At 39.8% G+C, this 23,083-nt stretch overlaps 1 protein-coding gene across 4 annotated transcripts in view; it reads left to right on the top strand.

Moving 5' to 3' along the window:
• Window positions 1-23,083, top strand: part of OSBPL3 (oxysterol binding protein like 3) — a 206,945-nt gene that overhangs the window by 52,088 nt on the left and 131,774 nt on the right. For 2 of the 4 annotated variants that reach the window (XM_024128509.3, XM_024128501.3), the window contains exon 2: window positions 15,765-15,815. The exons of the other annotated variants lie outside the window; for them this stretch is intronic. The gene's annotated coding sequence lies outside the window, so the exon portion shown is untranslated. The remainder of the gene's footprint in view (window positions 1-15,764; window positions 15,816-23,083) is intronic. 4 annotated transcript variants of the gene reach the window in all.

Here is a 23,083-nt window from a genome sequence, read left to right on the forward strand (position 1 = left end):
CAAGCAATTGAGCTTCATCATCATTCTTTTTAAATTCAGGCATAACTTATATTCTAAATTGTATAAATCTCATGTGCACAGCATAACCACCACCCAGAGCAAGTTATAGAACATTTCTGTTACTGCAGAAGGCTCTCTTTTAGTTCCTTTGTGATGATGTAACAGTTCTGGTGGTGGTTACATGAATTAATGTACATATGATAAAATTTTATAGAACAGTACACAGTACACATACATGCACACGTGTACACAAAATGAGTGCACGTAAAAACTGGTGAAATCCAAATAAACTCTGTAGTCTAGTTAACTGTGTTGTGCCAATGTTAATTTCTTGTTTTTGCCTACAGTTATATATAGCACATTACCATTGGTAGGAGCTAGGTGAAATTTACACTGACCACTCTGCACTATTTTGGCAACTTCTTGTGATTCCGTAGTTTTTTAAGTTAGAAAAAAAATTCCCTTATTCTTGTTTTATTATTTTAATGGATGTCTTATAGGTTATTGTATAAATATACAATAACGTATTTAACCAATTCTCTATCCAGAGTTTTGACTAGTACAAGCAACTTTGTGATGAGCAACCTTGTACATATTTTTCAAAAATATTTTACGGATTTTCTTATTTAAAAAAGAAAGAGTCACTATAAGGTTCTTTTAAGTCATTTTCCAATGACTATATACAATTTTCAAGATCATGTGTTAAATAAAATGAGGCAAGCCTGTCCAGTGGGGATAATTAAGTGTCCTAGGTAGAACGTATTTTAGCTTTTATAATTTCTGGCTTTTCCATCTGCCTGTTGCCAAGGATGAGGGGTGTTGAACTCTGCTCCAAGGAATAGAAGATATAAATGAAAGTGCTGCCTAATTCAAACACAGGTCCTTACATTGCTTCTCAATGAAAGCGTAAAATATTTCTAGAAAAGATTCATTCAGAGGTAAGCTGCATGGAAAACTCAGTTTTACAGTCTTATTTCAAGGATAAAGCCATATGAGTAGTTTTGCCAAGTTTTCCTGTATTGTTCATCCAAATTTCTAATCTGATTTTGAGAAGACCAGCATGGACATAGGCTTCTTGAAACCATATGTGCTTAACATTACTCCTCAGTGGTCGAGGGCAAAGATAGGTATGTTTTTGGCAAAGCATATGTTAAATGAAGATTGTTTCCCTTTTGGGCCTTGCAGGTACCTTATACTCTAATAGTTGCTGAAGTTATTTTTTCTTGTTGCTGTTTTTTTGACAACAGTTTTCACTTCACTTATATTTTATTACTGACAATTTTGTCTTTGATCCAAGGAACTCTGTTATTTGTCATTAAAGCTTCTAACTCAGACACATGAGAAGAATATAATGAAAACATTATTGCTTCTCATATCCAACAAAGAAGACTTACACTTGTCAGTAAGATTGGTGATGAGCATGCTGTGTTTATTTGTGTAATATTTGAATAAAAATTTGTTGAGGTAATTGATATTGGTGCTTTTCAAATGAGACCTGCATTGAAATGGTGAGATTTAACTTTTTACACATAAAAAACTGCTCTCACATGACCTTAATTTCGATCACTTTCACACTCTTACTTTTGATTCCAGCTGAGAAAAATGGACTGTCGCTCACATGCTCCTTTTAGAGCAATTACACATATGGTCTGCCTTTTCTCATCAGCCCCATTGCATTCTGTCCTTTCCTTCTTTTAAACTTTGCTTTTCTCATTTTATCCGTGGAGCTATTTACAGACTAAACCAATGTAATGCCAACAAACCTTAGAATTTATTGTTTTACCCTTTCTATTTATGCCATTTGTAACTCTTACATATATTTTTGTATAGGTATCTTTGGCTGAAATTCCACATTTTGATAGCAAAAGCAGATAGTTATTAACTTTATGAATTACCCATCTGTTTCTTTTCTCTTCTCATAACTAATTATGTAACCATTGACCTCTGATAAGAACTAGGAGCATTTGCAAATACTTGCCTAAACTGAAATTTGAAATAAATGAATTACGGAAAAGTAAATTTTCTTTTGCATAACATCCTTAAAATTTTGCTCAACATAACATCCTTAAAATTTTGCTTACTTTTCTTTGGGAACAAAAGTATAATCAGAAATATCATTGACAACCTAAGTGTTCTGTACTGTGGGGTAAAACTAGTTTGGGTTTTTAGAGTGGCCTACGCTTGTCAGTGTCTTTATAGTTTTCTTCATGTTTTTCTTCTCCTTTACATGTTCTGCTTCTTTTAAACTATTCATAAACTTCAGATGCTGTTTTGCCCATGAACATTTTCAGTAAATTTTGGGAGTAAATCAGAGTCCATTGAGAGAGAGAATGTTCTAAAGGGCTGTGTTTGCATGGTTGCTTTTTGCCTTCACATGTCTGTTGCTTTTGAACTCTGGGACAGTGTTAATAAATTGTCAAGCTGAATTGCCTCATATTTGACTCCCTTTTTGGGAGTTTGCAGATGGTACTACTGAGCTTTCCCTCCTTGAACACATGTAATGAGTGTCCTCTTTATTCTCCATTTTAAACTTGAGCTGTGAAACCCCTTCTCAGCTGGGCCCAATTCTGCAGGCAGCTGCCTTCCTGGCCTGTTATTACTCCATGAATCATTGCTGGCCTTATTAAACTATTTTGGGTAGCAGCCTTTCCATTCTCCTCCCATGAACCATGAAGACTGGAGCTGCTGCAGCAGCATAGTCCCAGTGTGGAATCGGAATGTGAAGGAAGGAAGGGTCACTGGTTTGTAATACAGCATCCTACCTTACGGAACAGTAGGGTGTCGGCCCATTGAGGCCACTTGGTGTCTTGACATCTTTCTTTTGTTTTTCAAAAGAAAAGTTTAGTTTTGAATATCTAGCATTTAAACTGCTTGACTGTAAGGCAGTTTGATCTCCCTACTCCCAACCCCCTTTTCTTTCACTTTCTCTAGCATGTCCATGATCCTGGTTTGGGTTGGTAGTCTCCTTGCTCTTGTATTCTAAACTGCCTCAGATCCATAGACCCATAGTGCAAACCTTGACCAGGAAAGGCAGCATAACACGGTGGATAAGGAGGAGGCCCCCAGTCAGACATGCCTGCATTTGAATCTCAGCAATGGTGGGCAAATGACCTCTTTTAGGTTGAAATAGGCAAAGTGTGGCCAACCTCACAGGCTGTTATAGGGATGAAGATAAGACATGTAAAGAACTAGTTAATGGGAAAACTGACCACTGGTCAGAAGGGGAAGTCCTCTGGCCTGTGTTAAGGAGACATTATAATTCATGTAGTCTAAGTGTTTCCTTTTAAAGATCAGTCACTCAGACCCAAGGAGGTTGTGCTTGCCTGATGGCACATAGCTCTACATGGACAAGCAAGGGTGAGAACTCAGCTTTTCTAACTCCGAGTCCAATGTGTTTCCATTATACCACATAACTTCCCCATATGTTATTGGTTCAGGGCCATATTTGAACTCTTCTCAGCCTTATTGATGGAGGTATTTGTCATTGATCAGAAAATACTTTTTCCATAAGCTGCTGTTTTGTACTTCTCTTCATTTCCTAACCCCTTAAAAAAGAAAGATAGCAGACAAAGTATTAGCTTCCTGTTGCTGCTGTTACAAACTAAATTGTTTTAAGCCACAAGTTTAGTGGCTTAAAACCACTAAATACAATAAGTATTTGTTCCCTTACAGTTCTGGAGGTCAGAAGTCTAAGAAGTCTAAAATCGAAGTATCAGCAGGGCTGTACTCTTCCTGGAGGCTCATGTGGAAAACCTTCTTCTTTGCTTTCTCTACCTTCTCGAGGCTACTTGCATTCCTTGGCTCAAGGTCCCACATCACATCTCCTTTTCCATCATCACATCTCATTACATTGCATTCTACTAACTCTGATCTCCTGCTTCTCTCTTATAAGGACCCTGTGATTACACTGGCCCCTCATGGGTAATCCTGGATAATCCATCTCCAGGGCTTTAACTTAATAATATCTCTGCAAAGTCCTTTTTGCCATGAAAGGTAACATTCACTGGTTCCGTGAATTAGGATGTGGATGTATTTGGGGGCCATTTTTCTACCTACTACAGACAGACACCTGCCTTACGACCCAGAATTCCCAAACTGTCCTTCTTTTTCACCTCTAGTTCTGAATGTTTCCAAATTAAGTCACATTTACCAGTCTGCTCACATACATTTTTGCTAGCCATTTACTCTCCTCCCTCTGTGTCCCATAAGGAATTTCTTCTTTTAGACTAGACCTATTCTAGAAATGGGAGGCACTGACACCACCCACTCAGATGACTGCTCATACTTCTCAGCATTGGTTGAGGAATGGATTTCTGGGAGCATTTCCACAGCCCACTTTGTACCTCTTGAACATGTGCTTCCTGTGAGAATGTTAAATAATTTTTGGAATTTACGAAAGTTAAGTTCAGATTCTACCATGTATATATTTGGGATTTGGATTAGGAGAGATTTGCCTGCCTCTGTTTGGATATAGGTCATATTTGAATTATTGTTAGAAGAAATATCATTGGTGAATTTGTTTAATCAGGGGTCCTTCTAAACCTAGGGTCCCTTAAAGGCTCCATGGAAGGCCTTCATGGAGCTAGATCTCTTGGGGCTGTGAAAAGCCATATGATTGTTTTTCTGGAAAGACTGGACCATACCTCTCATTAGATTTTTAAAGAAGTTAGTGACCCAGGAAAGGTTAATGACCAACTGAATTGATGGTGGGTGGATTCCTTTCCATTTCCCCAATAGGTAAAAGGCCCTTGGAAGTACACTGCATATATTTTTTCATATGTAATGTGATCTTTTTTTTAGCTGCAACTCAACTTTCCCCGTTCATATTGAAATAGACATCCCACTGAAGCCCATGTCTTTTTTGCTGTCAGCAATAAAAGTTTTATTCTATTTCTGCTGGCATATACTGAGGTATCTTTGGAACAAGATATGGGAAACCTTTGTTAAGTGTAATCTGTGTCTTGGATAGGCAATATATAATTCGTTTAGACAGGAATTGAAGATAAAAAGTGTTGTTCTCCCCCCACCACCCCCAAACCCCCCTGAACAACACCAGATGTTTTATTGGCATTTTTTTTCAGCACATATTTCTTTGGAACTGAAAACTAATTTCCTTTAATGTCTTGCCATGCCTTTCCCTCTCACCTTTGATCACCATTTACCCTTTCTTCTGACTCCTTAAGTTTCCTCATAACGAATGTGTGGTGTTTTCCTGCCTTTATCATTAACTTTGCCTTACCTTGCCTTATGGGAACCCAAAGGATGAAGACTAACTTGGAATTTGCTTAGTTTCCATACATTGCTAGATATGTGAAGCTTAACAAGAGTAAAGGAGTATTGTATATGCATAAGGCAAAATAGCTAGTGAAACCCAATGATTTGCTGTTTGATTTACTCCATACAATTTAAAGCTTAGTGAGCAAAACATAAATGACCAAAGGGGATTATTTATGCTTCCTGAATCATAAAGGTTTTTTAAAAACAGGTGCAATTTGGAATTAAGCTCCGGTGACTGTAAAAGGGAGTTCATTAAGCTTCACTGATTTGGCAGAGCAGATCTGACGCACCAGGCAGAGGAGGGAGCCTTACATTAAATAAAATCTCCTTTCTTGATGAGTTCTTCTTCCTTTTTTTTTTTTTTTGTTTGTTTGTTAATGTGTGGTGTTTTGAGAGAATTATTCCTTTGGCATTAAATCGGATATATACAAAATCTCTTTGAAAACTTTGGGACATTATGCAAAAATAATGCTTAACTATTATGAAGGGAATGTGTTGCTTTCAGCAGAACTCATTTATGTTCATTTTTGTTTAGAACAAGAATATAAGTCTCACTGGGCCTGACTTAACTACTTTATCAATAGGAAAACATTGAGGTCAGGATAGATGGTCTTTATAGCATTATGCAACTATTTAGTGACAAAGTTGGTGATAAAATTTAAGACTCCAGAAACGGACCCAGTGATCTTTTTTTATATCATATTGCTTGTGTTCTATAGAAAGAGGAAAAGGTTGAAAGTTGAAGGACATAGATTTCATAACCTTGTAAATGAAACCACAGTGAGGTATACCTGCACACCCACCAACATGGCTGAAACTTATTATGTGTTGGCTTGGATATGGGGCAGCTGGATCTGTCAGCATGGCTGGTGGGATGGCTGGTGGGAGTGTAAAAAGGCACAGCCACATGGAGAGCAATTTGGCAGTTTCTAACATTAAAACACTTCCCTTCAGCCTAACAGTTCTGCTCCTATGCATTTACCCAAGAAAGACCTATATATAAGTGTTCATAGCAGCTTTGTTAGAGCCACTAAAAGGTGGAAACAGCCCATATGTTCATCAACTGGTAAAGAGACAAATTGTGGTGTATTTATTTATTCCATGGAATACTACTCAGCAGTGAAAAAGAAGAGACCACTGATACAAGCAACATGGTGGCTGAAACTCAGAAACATTGTTGAGAGAAAGAAGCAGAAACAAAAAGAGCATATTCTGCATGATTCCATTTATATGAAGTCCTGAAACAGACAAGATTAATCCTAGTGATAGAAATCAGAGGTGAGAGTGTGGGAGTTGACTGCAAAAGGGCTTGAGGTTACTTTCTGGGTGGGGGAAATATTCTATATGTTGCTTGAAGTGGTGGTTATATAGACATATACATTTGTCCAAACTCCTCAAAGTGTACATTAAAAGGGAGCATTTTATTGTATGTAAATTATACCTCAATAAAGTGATTTTTTAAAGGGACAGGATAATGAGAAGTTAAGGTGCTGAACAGCAAAGCACAGATGGTATAAAGCATAAAATAATTTTACCATGCCATTGAATTTTCTCTGGTCCCATTTTCTTTCTCAAAATTGTGGTCCTTCTGTTACTGTCCCCTTGCCACTTGTCTGAGAACACATATAACTACAAGCCAGCATACCATTGTGGAAAAAACTGAACAACTTGCCCATGCACATTTCCACTAGCGAGTTTCTTCTGTGCTTGAGGATATTTTGCCAACTTAAGCAGTAATCATGGGAATCATTTAGAGCTTCCATTATTAATTCTTCCTTAGTTACCAAAATTTTACCAGTATAACTATATATGCAAATAAAATCATACCCAGAGAAATGCCAAGTGTTTTTCTGTTCTCTAGGAGGAAGTTTAGGGGATTTGTGGACTGAGTAGGTTGAATTTATTATAGCCATATTCTCTGCTAGAAAAATCTAAAAATAAAAACATTGGCATCCCAGTTGGTGTTCTGAGTCATATTTTAAATCCTGTAAGCCTGTAGCTTTGCAAAATGCTATTCAGAAAACTCTAAACTGCATATACAATATATCTTCGTCTTGCCAATTCCCCTGCCAGCTTCTTTCAGAGATTCCTTTCATCAGTATCTAAGGCTGGAATTGAAGTCATGTGGTTCCCCTTGAAATAAGTTCTAGACATAAGATGAGAGCAGCATTGCTTCTAAACTGAATCAAAGATTCCCAAGAGCTTTCTCTTTAGTGTACTTGAGGGTTATTAAGTAACTTAGAACCCAAGGCACACAATGGAGAATCGAATTGAGTAAAAATTAGTGATTATATTCATTCAAGTTTTCTTTTGCTCAACTAAAACAAGATAATGTCATCAGTATTCCTTGTTATAGTTTTGGCTACATTGCCTTCACATGATGCATTTATTAGTTAGTTCACTGGAAATTTATTAAGTACCTACGGTATGACAAGTATTTTGTGAGGCTACAGGGTATGAAGATGAAAAAGAACAGTGTCTTCCCTCTAGGAGCTTACAATTCAGTAAGGAGACAGACATGCAAACAGAATTTTTCTTTGTATTAAATACAGTTGCTAGAATAAAGTATGTGCAAGGGCAGCCTGGTGTGTGCCAGCCTGGGAATGTTAAGTCCACTTGATCTAATGTGTCATTTAAAGCCAGTCTTTCTTTATTGATTTTCTGTCTAGAAGATTTATCCATTAATGTAGTGGGGTATTAAAGTCTCCTACTGTTATTGTGTTACTGTCTCTTTTTCCCTTTAGGTCTGTTAATAACTTGCTTTATATATTTAGGTGTCCCTATGCTGGGTGCATAAACATTTACAAATACCGTATCCTCTTGTTGGATTGACCCCTTTATCATTGCGTAATGATTTTCTTTGTCTCTTATTACAGCCTTTGTCTTAAAGTCTGTTTTGTCTGATATAAGTATTACTACCCCAGCTTTCTTTTGGTTTCTGTTTGCGTGGAGTATCTTTTTCCATCCCTTCACTTTCAGTCTGTATGTGTCCTTGCATACGAAGTGAGTGTCTTGTAGGCAGAGTAATGATGGGTCTTTTTTTTTTTTCTTTAATTCATTGTGCTATGCCACTCTGTGTCTTTTGATTGGATAATTTATTCCATTTGCATTCAAAATAATTATTGATAGGTATGTACTTATTGCCAGTTTGTTAATTCTTTTCTGGCTGTTCTGTAATTCCTTTGTTCCTTTTTTCTTCTCTTGCTCTCTTCCTTTGTGATTTGATGATTTTCTGTAGTAGTGTGCTGATACTCCTTTCTCTTTTTCTTTTGTGTGTCTGGGAATGTTAGGGAGGAGTGGATAGAAAGTGTCATTGGAGCTGCAGCCTCAAGAGGGACTACTCTGCCGTGTGTACATTGGGGGCAGGGCAGCTGCTGCAAAGGCTCAGGGGCGGTTTGTGGGGAACTGCAAGTGGATTAGCGTTGCTGGAAGGTGAAATGTGAGGCGGATAGTTACAGGAATCAAGGCTCGTGTGTAGCACAGAAGACCTGAGACTTCCTTTTGTAAGTCGGTAGTTCTCAATCCTGTGCATTTTAGTCGTCTGGAAGGATTTTTTAAAAATGTTCTTACCTGGATCCCAGGACTGTTGAATTGCCATCTTCAGGAAGAGGACGTGAGTGTGCATTTTTCTTTAAAATATCCATGGATGGGACTTCCCTGGTGGTCCAGTGGTTAGGATTCCGGGCTTTTACTGCTGTGGCCTGGGTTCAATCCCTGGTCAGGGAACTGAGATCCCACAAGCTGAGTGCGGTGGCACAGCCTAAAATGAAATGAAATGGAATGAAATGAAATGAAATAAATCTATGGATGATTCTGATTTGCAGCCAGACATCTATTATCTGTAGGTAATGAGTGAACACTGAAAAAATTTGAACAGGGACATGACGTGACCTGACTTGTTCAAACTGCAGGCTAGAGAGCTTTTTATGAACTGTTGTCCACTGCTTCTGTAGCTGCAAATAGGTCGCTATCATTTTCCTCAATTCAGATTACACTTAGGCGGTAATTGTTCTAGATATAAAGAAATAATAGGTTCTAGTTACCACTGCATACCAGTCCCTGTTATAGGAGCACAGCTAGTAATTGTGTCTTCCTCTTCATCACACAAGTGCAAAACTGAGGGCTGATAAGGTTTCCCTCCAGCACTATTTAAGGATCACTTTAATGAAACAGAATAAGCTTTTTATCTTTCTAACTCCAGCTCTGCCATCCTGTCTTAAAAGTGATCCACGGAAACCAAAACAGTTATTCTACTCAACCTTTCCATGTCACAAAGATGGGTACAGTAATGGCTGTGAAGTTGGACTTGTCCACCCAGCCAGCTCTCTGAACTCTAACCACAGTAAAGTGTAAAGGAGGAAGCCTGACTTAAACACACTGTTAGGAGAAACCTACCTCTGTTCCCGCTTTTCTCCTCCTGGATGTAACCCAGTGATACTGTTTGCTACAAACAGTGATAGAGAAAGGCAGTGATACGTTCCCATCTGAATGGGCACCCTGAATGCATTTGTAGCTCTGAGAAGCTGGAGGTCGCTCTTGCAGGGAGGGATTTCTTCCTCAGGAGTTCAACTTGGAAGGAAAGCCATTCTTGTAGAACTCATTTGAGACATTCAGTACCTCTCGCTTCAAGCAGGCCTGCCTACTGGCCATTTGGAAGGAAGAAAGTTTTTGTTATGAATTGAGAGGCCTGGCCAGGAGAGATGTGGAAACCATCTTGGGTCTTAGAGTATTTGGGCTGGAATTGGACTATTTCTTCTGTTCTTGAAAAGGTGTCTGGCCACATATTGCTATAGGTGGGCATCCTTCCTAGTGTTCCAAGGTCCAGACGGCAATTAACAAAGTCAGGTAAATATACCGACCTCACCTTCTCCACATGCTTCTGGGGTTTATGTTAAAAGGGGAAACCGAGGGGAGTTTGTTATGGTAGCCATAGGTCAGTGAAAGGCCTACCAGGATAATTTCTGATTCAGCTGTTGGTTCCTGTGTTCATATATATGGAATTTAAAACACCACACTCTGTATTCATGCCATTCAGTAATCTTTAATAACATTTTTTGAACATTCATTATATGTATGGGTTCACTGTGCTCTTATGTTATAAATATCCGAAGACATATATAAAAGTGATGAATTTTTATGCCCCCTTCCTTGTCCCTTTGCATATACATACATATGCACATAAAAAAGAAGTGAGAAAGAGAATCTATATAGCTGATTTGTATCATCCCTAAAGAAAGGAAACAACCAACCAGCCTGTGACAGGACAAATCTGATTCCCAAGCAGAACCTTGAGCAGCACAGCCATAGATCTAAATATCCCAGGAGAAAGGGGATCTTTTTGGATATGGAACAGTCTTCTGACCACCATCAGGTTGGTGAATGCTCAGATAGGCCTCGGGGCAGCTGATTAAGCTGGAGATCATTGACATCGTCAAAACATTTAAAAATGGAATCGGCTGCCTCAGAAAGTCATAAGTTGCCCAGCAGAGTATGCACACCAGTTAAACCCAGCCTGACACAAGGTAGGCAGGCGCTGAGGAAATGTTAGGAAATTAATGTCAGAGTGACAATATTAGCAAGGAGCTTAACTGGGTGACCTTGGTTCTTCAAGTTGGCAATTCTATGTAGGAATCCATACTGGATACTACAGTAACAGGAAAGTTACAACTCGGGAAAAACAAATACAGAGGTGTAAGGGGTAGACTCTTACTGCTCCCCCTACCATTTGATTTTAAGTGATTAAATATATCATCTTGAATATATTCTCATTATAAAAATGTTGAAACTACAGAAAATAAGCAAAAGAGAGGGAAAAACCCCCTTTGATTTGCCATCCAAATGTAGTCCCTATTATCTCTTTGAGCATTTCCTGTGATTTTTATTTTCAGTGTGCACTTTTTTCTTTTTTTGTGGTACACGGGCCTCTCACTGTTGTGGCCTCTCCCGTTGCGGAGCACAGGCTCCAGACGCGCAGGCTCAGCGGCCATGGCTCACGGGCCCAGCCACTCCGCGGCATGCGGGATCTTCCCGGACCGGGGCACGAACCCGCGTCCCCTGCATCGGCAGGCGGATTCTCAACCACTGCGCCACCAGGGAAGCCCCAATGTGCACTTTTATATTTAGTATTTTGCTTTAAACACGAATAATTTACATGTTATATTCTTCACAAATATCTTTAGAAGCAATATTATTCATTGTATAAAATAATATATTCTAGTCCTAATTTGCTCAACTTATCCTCTAATGTTGGGCATTAAGGTTGTATCCACTTCTCCCCTGTTATGAATCTTGAGTAAGATTCATAATAGGGTAAGACTATTTTATAGCATTTTGATAACAGTCATGAATAGGTTTCCCAAACATTTTTATTTATTTATACCGCTATCAGCAATATGTGCCAAAATCTGCCAACCCCTCCTCTCATTGGGTTTTGATACTCAAAATTACTTTCTTATTTCATATGTGAAAAATAGTATTTCAGACTGGATCAGGAAAGGGGGGATTTTATTGGACTGATGCAGGGGTAGCTCACAGAGCCCTTGGGCAGGAAGCTGGAGGCACAGCTGGAACTTGGCAGGGCCTCAGACACGGCAGAGATCCATCCGGTCCTCCATTCTCCCCACCAGACCGCCCACCCCCGCTGGCCTCCCCATCTGATTTGTCTCTCTGTGCATCTGTTACTTTGCTTCTGGCTGTGTCTCACTGCATGTGTGTGTTGTCTGTCTGTCTTCCTGTGTGTCTCGCTCTGCCTTTCTCTGTGTCTCTGGTCTGCCCGTCTCTCCTCGTCTGTCAGTCCCTCTCTCTGTCTACAGGCCCTGCCATCCTGCTTTCCCTGCTTTTTGCCTCTCATCTCTGCTTTCCCAGCACCTGGTGAAAAATAGCACCTCCCCCCAGCCCCCCGACCCCTGTCCCCGGAGGTCCCACTTGTCTTTAAGTTCAGTGGCCATCAGAGGCTGCCTTGGTCCCTTTGTGTACTTATGAATTCTGGACAAAGAGAATCTGGTTGGCTCAGCTTGGTCAGTGCAGTGGCTGCCCTTGGTTTGGGTCATCCCAGTGGCCAGGGAGGGGCAGGGCACGGGGCGAGGCTGGTTCTCAGAGAGAAGGGTGCTGAGGAGAGGAGCCCTGTTGTAAGTGCCTGTACTAAGACTGTAGTCCTGACCCCCCAGACATGATGAGCTGCCTTCTGCAAGTATGCCCTGTGTTCTTTTGTGGGCCTGTTAAAGAAAGGAGTGAGATTAGTGAAGACCCTCTCTTGATAGACAATCTATCACGATTGGCAGAAACTATCTTCTAGGAATGTATTTGCTGTCCCTAAAGTGAAGAATTGGCTTAATTGGTCCCTCTCTGATACTGTGTGTGTGAAGGGGGTGTGGAGCAATACTGCAGAGTATCCTGATGGTCACACTTACATGTTTGCTTTTTCTTTTCTTCTGGTTCTAAAACTGTCACTCCACCCTTCCTTCCCCACCCCACCCCCTTTTCTGTACTGACCCTAAGGTAGTAAGCGAACTTTGAATTCAGAATTAGCCCTGTGGTTTTCTGTAAGGAGGATGATCCATCACTTTCACCCAAGAAACTCTGGGTCAGTGAGAGTGTGGCTGGTTGTTAGAGGAGGAACAGAGATCCTTGACCTGTAATTCTGAAGCAGGACTGGGGAATGAAGCACAGATAGCAGGGTTGACAGCAAGGCTGTGAATCAGAACCAGGTGGTCAGGCTAGAATGAGGTCAGACTGAGGATGGGTCCTGAGCCAGTAGCTCAGTGTAAGTCTGGGGAGGGCCGGAGGAGGGACAAGGAGACGGCGGGAGAGGGGCTAGGGAGGGTGTCCCGAGTTATTACACACTCCCAACTCTCATTTGGGGTTTACTGTAATGATGACTCACATAATGCATTCCGTTTCTTCGATTGCTTAATGGGTTTTATGTATTTGTGAAACCACATTCTGAAGGCACCAAGGTATCCACTGAAAATTTAATTTCCTTCCTACTCTGGTCACTCAGCCACACAATTCCCTGGGCGAGAATGATTCCCTGGTTAAGGAAATTGAGGCACAAAGAGGCAAATTGCTCAAGGTCACTATCACAGTGTATGTAAGTTATTCTAAGGTATTTTGAAAAATAAATTACATCCACAATACTAATGAAGTTAAAGGTACAGAGATCCCACATGTCTTTGAGGTGCCCACTATGTACAGCCTCTGTGCTGGGTGTAGGACACAAGGGTGATGGAAAGCAGAATTTGTATTGACCACAAGAGACATTGAGAAGTTGCTGAAAGTCACTACTTTTCATGTATCTTCCCTATGAAATATATTTTTTAAAAAATCCAGTAATTTGACTTTCTGTATGCATGTTGTATTTCAACCAAAAAATATTAAAAAAAATTCTGTTATGAGAAGTCTTTATGTTTGCTTTCACTTCTGGATAAGCAGACACTTACTGAAATTAAAACTTTGGGAGAGCAACAAAAAGCCACAGGCCCTCGCAGTCACAGAGAGATCCCTTGTGAAGGATTCGTATGTCTGAATGGGAGTGGGGTGGGTTCCCCATGTGGCCCAGGGCCTGTTTGTTCACCAGTTTAGGATATCTGGGGAAGGACAAGACCAGAGAGTGTGCACCCTACTTCCCCATGCTGCAGCGGGGGCACTGCCACTGTTGAGCTACGTTAGGAGTTGAACTTGGAAGACATTTTCCCCCTCTAGGAAGTGCCATCAGCTTTCTGCTTCACATGCATTGCATTGGTCTCCCTGGTCTCACCTGGGTATGTGACCACAAGCTAACAGATTTCTATGAGAAAATGTGTTCGAAGTTTCAAACAGCTGATTTATAACTACCTTTTGGGAATGTAACCTCTCAAAATTTGGAATTATCTGTGATTGCTCCAACTATCTTGCTCTTTTGACTGCAGACAATGAATTGCAGGCTTTTCATTAGCTTGGGTGGTTCTTTTGACTTGTGATGGGTTGGTCTGTGTGAGTATGTGTGTACACGTGCATATCTATTTTAACCTACATGGTGGTATTTCTGAGAATTAGAGATGTAGTAACTGTTTTTTTTTTTTTTTTTTTTTAAATGTGGGCCTGAGTCATTGCTAAATGTAAAGCAAGCATACAGATCAAAGATCAACCAACTGTTTTGGAGCTTCAAGGTCAGTTTAATGTCACCTCCAGATTTGAGCTTGAAGGTCATCATTTTAACATCATGTCCAGATTTGGCTTTTAGTCATTCTGTAAGGGTTTTAATTAGACCCCTGATTGCTTGTAAATAGGCCCTCAGTGACCTAAGCCAGTACTGCCTACCACGATAGAAGAAAGCCTTTGAGGTCTTGGAGGACCCATGTTTCATTTTTGGATATGATTGTCAGCAGCCTCTCAAATGAGAAGTCTCCACAATCTATTTGTGAGTTCTAGGATGACTAATGAGGCAGCCAGGATTGACAAGTCTTGACATAATTCATATTGGTGTTTCCACGTGTTGGAGTTGACTTTGACCTTTGACTTGCTGTTTCATTCTTTCCATGAGGTCACTAGAGCATATGGATTCTGAAGACTTTATAGAGCCCAATCTGAAGTTATAGGCTCCCATGTTGATATAATTTTATTTGTTTTCAGTTGAGTATGCTATTTTAGTCATGGTGGAGTTCTCGGAACTTTCCTATTGAAGTTTATTTATCTTTCAGTGCACAGAATAGTTCTTTAGTTTTTGAATCTTAGGACTAGATCCCAGTGTTACATATCTGATTCAGCAAAAGTAGATTCACCTCAATGCCAGTGGTTTTTGTGGGAGAAAATAGATAACTAATATCAGATTCTATTTAATTCAAAGATTATTTTTAGGAGGGTAAGATATTTTTTATTGATATATTATTCACATACGACAAAATTCACCCTTTTAGAGTATATAAATTTATCATACTAAGTGAAGTAAGCCAGACAGAGAAAGACAAATATCATATGATATCACTTATATGTAGACTCCAGAGTATATAAGTCAGTGATATATTTTTTAGTACATTCACAAAATCGTGCAACTGGAATTAGTTCCAGAACATTTCCATCATCCCCAAAACAAATCCTAAGCCCTGGCAAACACTTATCTACTTCCTGTCTTTATAGATTTGCTTATTCTGGGCATTTCATGTAAATGGAGTCATACAATATGTGGCCTTTTTTATCTGGCTTCCTTCACTTAGCATAATATTTTCTTTTTCTTTTTTTTGGTCATACTGCATAGCATGTAGGATCTTAGTTCCCCAACCAGGGATCAAACCTGAGCCCCCTGCATTGGAAGCTTGGAGTCTTAACCACTGGACCGCCAGGGAAGTCCCTAGCATGATGTTTTCAAGGTTCACCCACATTGTAGCTTGACTCAATGTTTCATTCCCTTTTGTAGCTGAATAATATTTCATTGTATGGTATCTTAGTCCAAGCTGCTATAAGAAATTACCATAGATTGTGTGACTTAAACAACAAACATTTATTTCTTACAGTTCTAGAGGCTGGGAGGTCCAAGGACCAGGTGCCTGCAGATCCGCTGTCTGGTGAGCACCCCCTTCCTGGTTTGTAGATGGCTGTCTTCTTGTTGTATCCTCACATGGCTGAGAGCAGAGACAGGAAGCAAGCCTAAGGCCACTAATCCCATTCATGAGGGCTCCACCCTCATGACTTAATTACCTCCCAGTGGCCCCATCTCCAAATACCATCACATTGGGGATTAGGCTTCAATATATGAATTCTGGGACTACACAATCAATCAGTCCATACCATATAGATATTTTATTTTTGTTTATCCATTTATCAGTTGATAGATATTGGGGTTTTTCTACCTTTTAACTATGATGAATTCTGCTGCTATGAATATTCTTGTGCAAGTATTTGTGTGGACATACATCTTCAAGTTTCTTGGGTATATACCTAGGAGTGGTATTGCTGCCTCATATGGTAGCTATGTTTAATATTTTGAGGAACTGCCAGACTGTTTTTCAAAGTATACATAGCCACCAAAGAGCATGAGAGTTTCAATTTCTTAGCATCCTTGCTAACCACTGTTATTGTCTGCCTTTTTGTTTGCTTCTCTCTCTTTTTTTTTCCTTTGTAATTTTGGTTTGCGTTTCTTTCATGGTTAATGATGTTAAGCATGTTTTTTCATCTGCTTATTGACCACCTGTGTGTTTTCCTTGGAGAAATGTCTATTCAGGTTCTTTGCCCGCTTAAAAAATTGGGTTATTTTTTCATTGTTGGGTTGTAAGAATTATTTCTATACTCTAAATAATAGACCCATATCAACTATATGATTTGCAAGTATTTTCTCCTGTTCTTGGCTTGTCTTTTCATTTTCTTGATTTTATCCTTTGAAGCATAAAAGTTTTTAATTGTAATAAAGTCCAACTTACTATTTTTTTTTTCTTTATTGCTTTTGCTTTAGGCATCATATCTGAGACTCTGACCTAATCCAAGATCAGGAAAATTTACCCCTGTGTTTTCTTTTAAAGGTTTTATAATCTTAGCTTTTACATTTATGAATTTGGTCAGTTTTGGGTGAATTTTTGTATGTAGTATGAAGTAGGGTCCAGCTTCATCCTTTTGCATGCGAATATCTCCTTTTCCCAGCACCATCTGTTGAAAAGACTCTTCTTTCCCCCACTGAATCCTCTTGGTACCTTTGTCAAAATGAATTGACCATAAGAGTGAGAGTTTAATTTCTGCATTTTTACTTCCCTCCTTTTAGCTATATGTTTATCTTTCTGCCAGTAAACACTGTCTTGATTCCTGTAGCTTTGTAGTTAGTTTTAAAATTGGGAGGTGTGAGTTCAACAAATTTGTGAAGATAATTTTTTTTTTTTTTTTTTTTTGCGGTACGCGGGCCTCTCACTGTTGTGGCCTCTCCCATTGCGGAGCACAGGCTCCGGACGCGCAGGCTCAGCGGCCATGGCTCACGGGCCTAGCCTCTCCGTGGCATGTGGGATCTTCCCAGACTGAGGCATGAACCCGTGTCCCCTGCATCGGCAGGCGGACTCTCAACCACTGTGCCACCACGGAAGCCCTGTGAAGATAATTTTTTGATGTGATGTTGATATTTACTCTCCTACCTCACGTACTTTGAGATATCTTTTCTCTGCCATCATGAGGTCACAGTAGAAATGTAACTTTGAAGTAGCTATGAATTCAGTTTTAGGTCTAACCTCACTATTCTTGTATAAAAGGTATGGATTTGGAGTCAGGAAGATTACAAAAGTTTGACCACTACCTCTGTCTCATTTTTCTAACTGTAATATAAAGCTTAGGACCTAAGTCAAAGGATAGTCCTGAGAATTAAAAAATGTAACATTTATAAAAGTATCTAGCATGATGCCTGAGAAATGATAGATAGAAAATAAACATCTGTTGCCTTTCCCACGTCCTCATGGATGCAAAAACTTTCCTTGTACCTTGTAAGATGGTTCTGAATTCTTAAAGTCAGCCTTCTTCCATTTGGAAATTGTTTTCCCCAAAGTCATCATATGGATTGGTATTACTGAATTTGCTAGTCTGTTCTGTGGTGTTGTCTCTAGTGTAGTGTTTTCGACTTTCTTCACTGCTTTATCTCCAATGCCTAGAATTGTGCCTAACCAATAGTAAGTGATGAACAAACATCTGTTAAGTGAATACTAAATGTTGATCCCATTTCCTGTGTACTTGGGTAAATATAGTGCACATTGCTAGGAGATACATGTTTAGGTAGTCCTGTACAACAGTTGTGTGAGTAATTTCTTAGATCTTTTCCCCAAAATTTCTTTGAGCACTTTGTCCAGTTAACCGAGAATGTCATTCCCTGGGGTAGTACTTCTTTCCTCCAATTGATGTTGGACTTCCTATGCAGATGTCTTCTCTTCAGGGTAATTTCAGACTGAAATGGGAAGCATCGAGTCTGAGTAGTAAACAGAAAGCAAGGAGGAAGGGGAGTGAGGAAGTTGGGTTTGGAGGACGATAAGTGATAATGAGAGACCAGGGAGGGACATTTAGGGAAGATTGGGTCAAACAGGGAAGCATGTTCCCAGTCTCTGAACATTGCTTATGGTTTTTATGCAACAATCATGGTTTTTCGTGATTCTCTGGACCTCTCAAGTCTAGACATGAAACTTTAAGCAAAGGGTATCCAAATGTTACTACTGGCTGTTATGAGCCTGATTCATAGCCAAGAAATGGTGCTTGTGTGTGTTAGGCTATTATCTGTATGACAGATAAACCAGCCTTTAAAGGTTAAGAGTTCAATTCATTTCATGGATTCATAGGATAATTGAGCTTTCAAGCTAGACTGGATCATCAGGCTGAAGGAATGTCGAAGTATTACCTCAGAGAATAGATACCATAGTCAGAAAGGTTTGGAATGGGTTGAACAAAGTTAACCCATTTGGCTTTTATTGTAGTTTGCTTGTTTTAACCGCAGGACCTCTCAGAACCTTCAATGTGCCAATACATATTACACTGTGTCTTCAGGAGGGGATATAGGAGCAGTATTTCCCAAGGGGACCAGTCTGTGAGGACCTGCTTTTTCTCCCACAGACAGCCCTGTGAGACTGTTATTTGGCAGAGCACATTTTGAATAATTATGACCCAGGATAACAACTTTATTTTTCAGTCATGAAATTTGATTTCTTAGTCTTTTTGAGCTGCTGTTTCTAGGAAGGGTCATGACTGCTGGTATATTACATAGAAGCTGACTGTGTCTGTTGTCTCACTTGTCAAAAAAGTGAAAGCTTAAATTAGAAGCTAAAATCAAACTCCTGAATCATTGCATATATGTATAGATAACTTCCTTCCAGGAGCTGACTCTTTTTTTAATATGTTGCTTGTTTAGCTTGGTCTGTGTGGTACCTAATGATCCGTGATCTATTGAACTGGTAAAAATTGATTTCTGCAGCTTTTGCTCTGATACACCTTTTAAAAGATAGAGGACAGGAAGAGGCAGGAGGAGGAGGACCCATACCAAACAAGACCACTGACTTTTGCTATGGAATAAACAACAACGTGAGCAGCTACCTTGTTCTGAGTTGTCAGATAAGCTTGTCATGCCTGGAATGCATTCTTGGAGTTCTGTGGTAGAGCAGACTGTATCCAATCACAAATGTGGATGCAGCTACTCTGTGCTTCTAATGGCTCTTCCATCTTCCCTCCCTCAACCCAAACACCCTCCCTCCTCTTCCTCCAAGTCACCTAATAGACTTCGTTTATTTGACTTTCCTTTAAGGGGAGGAAGGGTTTATTTTAAGGTTGTGGTGGGGGGCAGAGAGAGAAAGTGAAGGAGAGAGTGTGTGTGTGAGAGAGTGAGAGAAATAGAGAGAGAGAAAGATGTATGGATAGATAAGGAAGGGAGGGAGGGAAAAAGGAAGGAAAGAGAGAGAAAGAAAGAAAAAGGAAGAAAGAAAGAAAAGAAAGAAGGAAAGGAAGAGAAAAGGAAGGAAAGAAAGAAAAAGAAAGAAAAGAAAAGAAAGAACCTGGGGCTTCCCTGGTGGCGCAGTGGTTGAGAGTCCGCCTGCCGATGCAGGGGACACGGGTTCGTGCCCCGGTCCGGGAAGATCCCACGTGCCGCGGAGCGGCTTTGCCCATGAGCCATGGCCGCTGGGCCTGCGCGTCCGGAGCCTGTGCTCCGCAACGGGAGAGGCCACAGCAGTGACAGGCCCGCGTAACGCAAAAAAAAAAGAAAAAAAAAGAAAGAACCTGTCTAGGTATTGGAAGAGGTCTTAGTGGTATAACTGCCTTCACTTCCAGTAAATCCAGTTTGTGTGTGTTGGTGTGTCACCACTGATGCGTAACAGCAGCACAGTTGGGATTCCTAGTGTCAGTAGTTTCCATTCACACCTCCAGTTAAAAGACCCCAGACCTGCTGTTTTTTCTTATCTACATTTTCCACTTTCTTGGGAGGCCCGCATTACCTTGCCTGACGACTGTGGGGAGGTCTGACAAAGGACAGCTCTCTCATGTTGAAGCATAGTGTTCCTCTAAAAACTGAAGCACAACCAGAGAAAGGAGGGTCAGAGGATGAAGAGGTCTGCTGAGGGTATTTGAGTCAGAATCTGAGATTGGTGAGTGTCAGGGAAATAAGAGAAGCACAGATCCGGTGACCATTTTAGGAGAATGAACCACACAAATCAGAAAAGTAATTACGATTTTACATTTATTTCAATGATATGTGTTCCTTACTTTTTTAAAGATCAAGCAAAACAAACAAACAAAAAGCTCAAAGGAGAAATTAAAATATTACCCAAAAATCTCAACCGTAAACTAACCAGTGTTAACATTAATTTCAGGCTTGCCTCTGTACATATAATGGGAGGGAGGCATAGAGGGAGAGAGAGAGATAAATGAGGGGCAGAAATAAATGTCTAAGACTGAGCTCAAGCTAAACATAGGTTTAAAAGTAAAATATCCTATTTGATCTTGAATTTAACAAAAGGAAAAAATGGCTAGTCTGCTGAAAAGTTATTCTTTATCCAAAGAGGATTTGTTCTCTAAATTCAGAGGAGAGATCAAAACCTCTGAGGGCCTGGGACTGAGCATGGGTTGGGCAAGCTGTAACGATGTAATAAACAATCTGACTCTTTTGACCAGCAACCCTCCCCTGATATCAGATTTGTCGTTTGTTTTATTTTCATTTTGTTAGGATTTATACTTTTAACACTTAGTAGCTCTATTTCCCCTGGTTATTCCCCCACTTATTTAACCCCAATCAACGCACCGTTAACCATTGGTCTTTTTTCCATGGCTTTGTCATTCTTGATAATTTAACATTTGGTGGGGTTCATCATCATTAAGGTTTTTTTGGCAAAGGCTTTTGGAAGCCATATTTCCTGAGTTGTTTTATCTTTGGGAATTGTTGCTTATTGCCTTTATTTTTGAGAGACAACTTTTCTATTGCCAAATTGCCTCCTAAAGAGGTTATATTGATCTATATTTTATTAGCGATTTATGAGAATGCCTGTTTTGAATGGGGAACTCTTAAATCTGTTTGCCTGAAATGGTGGAATTATATTGGGCAATACATTTGAGCTGGTAATGGAATATCAGATTATGGAAACACTTGAATGTTGGGAAATTGGCTGTTTTCTTAGTGAATTTCTCATTTCCTCACTAAAGTAACAACAGCTTTCCTGCAGGCCAAAAGATAACTACTGGGCAGCTTTGTGGAGCTGTTTCTAGGACTTTGCAAATTGTGCAGGAACCCTTTTAAAAGGCTCTCCCCCTTCCTCCCCACTCTCTGTGAAAAGGCACCTGGTTGGCTGCCATCTGAAGATAGCAGAAAGTGGTAAATATGTTCATCTACTAAAAAAATTGGCATCTGATAATTGTTTGAATTGATAATACTTTTTTTTTGTTCTGAAATACGATCTTGTGCTTCATGTCACACACCCTTGTCTTTAAACTGAGCAGCCATTATAAGCCATTCCTAAATGACACGTGAACTTCACATATCTTTTCATAACACTCCTAGTGGTTTTCCATTGGAGCTGTCTGTTGGAGGAGCTAATCTCTGTACTGACACAGTTTGAAGTACCTGGAAGTTTCAGTGGGGCTTATTACTAAAAATCCCTGCTCACCTCTTGTAGAAAACTAGTAGCCTCTTTCACTCTTTAATTCATTGTCTCCAAACAACGGAAGGAGTGGGGAAGAAACTTTCCCAGATGACTGAATACATTTAAGTTTGGCCACCATACCTATGATGACTCAGCTGTCTACCAGCCATTGACTTTTCCAGAGTTGGTAAGAGTGAGAACACACCTGGAGGATTTCAGGAGGCAGAAATATCCCGAGGTGTTCTCACTTTGCTTAGGGAAAGGAGGGAGAAAATAAGTGGTTTAGAATGGTGTGGTCTAAAGCTGTGATGTCTGATATGGTAGCTACCAGCCACATGTGGCTATGAAAATGTAAACGATTTAAAATTAAGATTTAAACTTCAGTTTCTTAGTTGCACTGGCCACATTTCAAGAGCTCAGTAACCACATGTGGCTAGAGGCTGCAGTGTCAGACAGCACCCAAAGTTCTGTTGGCTAGCTCTGGTTCACATGCTGCAGTTTTATTTCATGATCATTCAGGGTTCATTACAGCCTTAATGAGTGCTCTCCTGTCTTTTCTCCCTCCCTCCTACTGCTTTCAGTCATTCTGCCCCAGCTCAAATGATGAAGCACTGCTCTCCATATTGCCTTGCTGGCATCCTCTGGGTGTGAGGTGGGGGAGTTGCCATTTGCATAGCGCCGGGACTTCTTTGATGACAGATGCTGTCTAAATACAAAATGGTGTGTTGAAACACCCTCAAATGTGCTAACCCCCCTCGTTCAACCGATATCTACAATGAATACACAAATAGGGGAATTGAGTGAAGAGCAGAGTCCTGGTTGCTGAAAATTATTTCAAATATTAGCCTGATGGAATCCAGCTAGAGTTCTGATAATTTACATCTCACTTTTGACTTAGATTTTATTTGTAATTTCTGTTACTTATTTTTTGTTACATTTTCATTAGATACAAACTCCTAAACAATTAGGATTCATCTTTCTACAAAATTTTTTCAGTTTCATAAATGGATACTTTCGAGTATTTATTTTCCTGTTTCTGAGATAAAATCTTCTAGAAGCTAGTGGAAGGGGAAGGGGACACAGGCCATCAATTTGGTTTTGTTTTTAAATTTATTTGTTTATTGAGGTATAGTTGATGTAGAATATTATATAAGCTTAAGGTATACAACATAGTGATTCACAGTTTTTAAACATTATACTCCATTTATAGTTATAAAATATTGGCTATATTCTCTGTGTTGTACAGTATATCCTTGCAG

Source organism: Physeter macrocephalus, chromosome 5, assembly GCF_002837175.3.
Source record: "Physeter macrocephalus isolate SW-GA chromosome 5, ASM283717v5, whole genome shotgun sequence".
NCBI classification, from domain to species: domain Eukaryota; kingdom Metazoa; phylum Chordata; class Mammalia; order Artiodactyla; family Physeteridae; genus Physeter; species Physeter macrocephalus.